Source organism: Trichosurus vulpecula, chromosome 6, assembly GCF_011100635.1.
Source record: "Trichosurus vulpecula isolate mTriVul1 chromosome 6, mTriVul1.pri, whole genome shotgun sequence".
Taxonomy (NCBI): Eukaryota; Metazoa; Chordata; class Mammalia; order Diprotodontia; family Phalangeridae; genus Trichosurus; species Trichosurus vulpecula.
The window spans coordinates 9,060,552-9,066,466 of NC_050578.1; positions in this window are offsets into that span (position 1 = coordinate 9,060,552).

A 5,915-nucleotide genomic window follows, 5' to 3' on the forward strand; every position below is an offset into this window, starting at 1 on the left:
ATAGGTCAGAAAGGATTTGGAAAAGCAAGTAAGAGAAGTAGAGGAAAAATTGGGAAAAGAAATGAGAGTGATGCAAGAAAACCATGAAAAACAAGTCAATGACTTGCTAAGGGAGACCCAAAAAATACTGAAGAAAATAAAACCTTAAAGAATAGACTAACCCAAATGGCAAAAGAGCTCCAAAAAGCCAATGAGGAGAAGAATGCCTTGAAATGCAGAATTAGCCAAATGGAAAAGGAGGTCCAAAAGACCACTGAAGAAAATACTACCTTAAAAATTAGATTGGAGCAAGTGGAAGCTAGTGACATTGTGAGAAATTAAGATATAAACCAGAACCAAAGGAATGAAAAAATGGAAGACAATGTCAAATATCTCATTGGAAAAACCACTGACTTGGAAAATAGATCTAGGAGAGATAATTTAAAAATTATTGGGCTACCTGAAAGCCATGACCAAAAGAAGAGGCTAGATATCATCTTTCAAGAAATTATCAAGGAAAACTGCCCTGGTATTCTAGAGCCAGAGGGTAAATTAGAAATTGAAAGAATCCACAGATCTCCTCCTCAAATAGATCCCAAAAAGAAAACTCCTAGGAATATTGTCACCAAATTCCAGAGCTCCCAGATCAAGGAGAAAATACTGTAAGCAGCCAGAACGAAACAATTTGAGTACTATGGAAATGCAATCAGGATAACACAAGATCTAGCACCGTCTCCATTAAGGGCTTGGAATGTTATATTCTGGAGGTCAATAAAGCTAGGATTAAAACCAAAAATCACCCACCCAGCAAAACTGAGTATCATGCTCCAAGTCAAAATATGGATTTTCAATAAAATAGAGGACTTTCAAGCTTTCTCAGTGAAAAGACCAGAGCTGAATAGAAAATTTGACTTTCAAACACAAGAATCAAGAGAAAAGGTCAACAAGAAAGAGAAATCATAAGGGACTTACTAAAGTTGAACTGTTTTGTTTACATTCCTACATGGAAAGATGTTGTGTATAATTCATGAGACCTCAGTATTAGGGTAGCTGAAGGGAATATACATTATGTGTGCATATACATACATACATACATACATATATATACATATACATATATACATATATATATATACATACAGAGGGCACAGGGTGAGTTGAATATGAAGGGATGATATCTAAAAAAATAAGGTCAAATTAATGGATGAGAGAGGAATATGTTGAGAGAGGGAGAAAGGGAGAGATAGAATGGGGTAAATTATCTCACATAAAAGTGGCAAGAAAAAGCATTTCTGTTGGGAGGGAAGAGGGGGCAGGTGAGGGGGAACGAGTGAATTTTGCTCTCATTGGATTTGACCTGAGGATGTAATAACATACACACTCAATTGGGTATTTACCCCACAGGAAAGGAGGAAGGAGATAAAAATAGGGGAGGGCATGATAGAAGGGAGGGCAGATTAGGGGGGAGGAGGTAATCAAAAGCAAATACTTTTGAAAAGGGACAGGGTCAAGGGAGAAAACTGAATAAAGGGGGATAGGATGGGAAGGAGCAAAATATACTTAGTCTTTCACCCTTGTGGAAGGGTTTTGCATAATGATACCCATGTGGCCTATGTTGAATTGCTTGCCTTCTTAGGGAGGATGGGTGGGGAGGGAAGAAGGGAGAGAATTTGGCACTCAAAGTTTTAAAAGCAGATGTTCAAAAACAAGTCTTTACATGCAAATAAGAAGTAAGATAAACAGGCAATGGGGCATAGAAATCTATCTTGACCTACAAGAAGGTAAGGGAAAAGGGGATGGGGGAGAGTGGGGTGACAGAAGGGAGGGCTGACTTGGGAACAGGACTATCAGAATATATGCCATCTTGGAGTTGGAGTAGAAATGGGGAGAAAATTTGTAATTGAAACTCTTGTGTAAATCATTGCTGAAAACTAAAACTATTAAATAAATAAATAATACTTCCAAGATAAATAAATAAATAAAAGTGTGTTCATTGGCAAGAATGGATTGGCATGATGGTGTAAAGCTGATGGAAAGAACCTGTGCTTTCCCGGTCAACCCCTTCACCTTGCTTAAGCAGATTGAAAGAACCTGTGCTTTCCCCGGCTTACCTTACACCCCCGCAGAAGCCGGATGGTTAAAAACAGCTTCTGTTGGAGCCAGAGGCTGCTATAGCTAAAGCCACAGCCGAAGCTGAAGCAGGAGCTGCCAGTAGCAGAGCTGACCTATGGGAGGAAGCCGAACAAGGACTTGAGGCCAGTGGGTAATCTTTTTACCATAGAGGGGGAAGCATGATTTTGCTTTACACCATCATGCTTCTCTGTAGCCTCCTGGTTACTCTTGTAAGGCGTACTTATGGGGCCTGGAAGCTTTTGATCAATATGTCAAAATGGGGATGCTGGTTCATGGGTTGGTTACTGTGGAGCCTAAATATATGCTTTGATTCTTCTGCCTCCTACTTTGAGAGTTTCTTATATCCGGCGGTTCCAAACCTTTCAGACATATATATGATCCTCTTTGAGATTATAAACTCTGCCCTCCTAATACAGGGTATTAGTACCATATTTACTGTTGATCAGTGCTGTAACTGATGTTTTCACCCTGGGGCTGCTCCTGATCCTGCGTTTTGCTCTCCCAGCACTCTCCCTGACTAACATGCTGGCTGGTTTCCTCTGCTGTTCTTGTTTTTGTGGTCTGGTGCCACAAAATGCATGTGACATTTGCTGTCAAACCTATTGTTTCATTTAACTTGCATCATTTCAAAATTTTCTCCTTTTTTATAATTAAGATTTTTTATTTTTAGTTTACAACACTCATTTCTGCATGATGCCCAGTGCCCCTGCCTCTATCAGTCTATTAGTGGCTTCTAATTTTCAAATCTGTTCAAATTCACTTTTTTAGACATATCTGACAGAATTTGCGAGAGAGCTCCAGCAGTTCCTTCCTTTCACAGTGCCATCTTGGCTCCACCCCAAATTTTCTCCTTCTTAAGAACATTTTTTCTACAACTTTTTTTCAATGTACTATTAATACTTTTTGATTGTACAGCAGAAAGCCAAAAATGTCTCCAGTCACTAAACTACTTAATTGTTTTAGGTATAAAGCAAGTTAAATTCACATGCCCATTCATCACAGCCCAACTCTGCTCCTTTTGAAAGCTGAAATATACATCTGTGCAAAAAAAAAATAAAGGTGTCACTCTTGCTCACTTACCCGTTGCAGATTCCCTGAATTTAAGGAGGAATCTGTATCACTTCCAAGGTCACAGCAGTGGAGGAAGTAAAGGAACAATGCCATTTGTTCCTCCACCACTTCCACAAATTACCTCCAGATCAAGTCCAAGTTTAGTGCTTTTCTTTTTCCTGGTCATTGAATGACAGAAGAGTTCATACCAGCAGCTTTTGGAGTTTTCATGAACAGATATAAAGTCATGTTTTCACTGTGTTCCATGGAGAGCCCTTCGGTTTTCCTCTTTCCATTTTCTCCTGCTCTTATCTACATCATGAAAAATAAAGACATCAAAATTCTGATGGTAAATATTTTTCTATTTTTATATCAAAGAACTGTATATTCTCGAGGTCAGTGTCCTGAAGTGTTTTTTTTATTTTAATTGTAAAGGATTTGAATTCCCAGCTTCCTTAAGATATATGAAAATGAGTATCAACTCCAAAGAGCTTTTTCTTTTGAAATTTTACTTAATTCTTTTCTCTTCCTTCCCCCCTTTCCAAGTAAAATGAATTCATTCAAGTGGTGGTTACTAGTTCAATACAATCCACTTGAAGGGATATTCATTAAGATCATGTGTTTTAACAATCCAGCTAGCATCTTCTGTGGGGGCGTAAGATCTACCCACAGCCAGCACCCAGGAGGCTGCCGGCACGCCGGAACGCACAGGTTCTTTTTATCTGCTTAACCAAGGAAAGCAAGGTGAAGGGGTTGATAAGCTTACTTTAATCCAGCACACAGACAGCATTCACATAGTTCAGGGGAGCATACAGACAGCCTCAGTTAGTTCAGGGGAAAAAGCCAGCACTCTGAACTTCAGAACAAAATACAAACAAATTACAAATATCAACAGACAGACCCAATACAATTCATAGTTACCAACATCTAGGTTCAGCCTGGAACAAGGGCTGGCCCAGAGTCACGTGCCACCACTGCTGCCACCACTGCTGCTGCAAAGAGCTCCAACCGAAAAAAGGGAAAAAAGGGATCTTTAAGCTGTCTTCTCTCCTCTTATAGGGTTTTTGACATCATGAAGTGTCATCTGAATGACCAGAGCCAATTGGTTCTTGAGTTGGCCCTTCCCCCCTAGGATCCTGGGAGGTTCACATCCATGAAGACCAGGTCAACACCCAACAGGGCATGGCTCTGGAGTCAACACTTCCCCCTGGCCAGCCCAATGAATCGCCACAAAGAGGCAGACCCAAACCCATGTGGTCCAAAAGCCTCTGCTGTCCCAGACATGCAAACCAGGCTCTCCCTGGGCCCCCAAGGGCCCAGCACCTAGTAAGGCTCAATGAAATGAACTGAGTTACTCAAAGAAAACAAAGGCCATTTTGCTTGCTGACCCATCATGGTGCAGTGCAAGGAAGATTCTAGGGTCAAATCCTGCTTCAAATCTTACTTAATAACTTACTACCAGGGCAGCTAGATGGCACAGTGAGTACAGCACTGGCCCTGGAGTCAGGAGGACCTGAGTTCAAACCCAGTCTCAGACACTTGACACACTTACTAGCTGTGTGACCTTGGGCAAGTCACTTAACTGCAATTGCCCTGCCTTCCCCCCTCAAAAAAAAGTAAAGAAAAACTTACTACCTATGTTGCCTTAGCTAACTCACTTAACTTCTGTGGGTCTTAGTTTCCTTATCAGTAAAGTGAAATTCTTGAATACTAGACAGTTACTGATATCCCTTCCTGCCCTGAACCTGTGATTCTATGATTTCCTGGCTATAGGGAACTGTGGAGGGTGCTAGTGGGAAACTGTAGTTGTATGATAGTACTTGGCTAATATATTCATGGACTTGTTTGTCAGGAATTGAAGATATGAGTAAAACCATAATTAGACAATGTGGGCAGTGATTTCAAAAGCTGATGTACATATGCTGCCCAGATGCACATGCTCAGCTTCATGGGAAGTGCTGCAGTCTATCAGACAAATGGCTGATCTTCCCTGTTACATATCTTACTAATGAAATATATCCTACCTATTGGAACTAATGAAGTTAATTTAAATTATATTTTCTGAGTGGCAATATATTTCAAGATTTGGGGGGATTTCTATTGCTTCTGCTATGCTATTACTTTACTATTTCCTTATCTGTAAAATGTTGCAGCTAGGCTACATGAGGCTGAGCTAGATGGAGCTAGGTTAGATGATCTATTTTTAAAAAAATTATTTAATTTTTAATTTATGGAATAACATAAGAATTTCCTTAACGTAGTACAATAAAAAGATGATTGCGTATGAAACTGCAAATCTGCTATGCACAACTTGCTATTCCTTTCAAATATGCAACAAAATTATAGTCTAAATTTTTTTTCTCTGCTCCCCACCCTAGAGATGGCTACTATTAGACACAAATGTATATATATATATATATGTATATATATATATATGCATACATACATATATATGTGTGTATATATGTCTATGTGTATATACGTATATATCATATATATATATATATATAATTGTTCTATACATACTTCTATTTGTTATGTCAGTTCTTTCTCTGGATACAGACAGCATCTTTCTTCATATGTCTTTTATAGTTACTTTGGGTATTTGTAACTGTTAAAATAACTTATTTGCTCAAAGTCATTCTTAAAACAATATTGCTGTAGCTGTGGAAATCAGCCAGGGATCCAGGCTGGGAGAAAGCTGGGCACCCAAAACTGGTGGAGATCCCCAGGCCTCCCAGCAGAGGATAGGA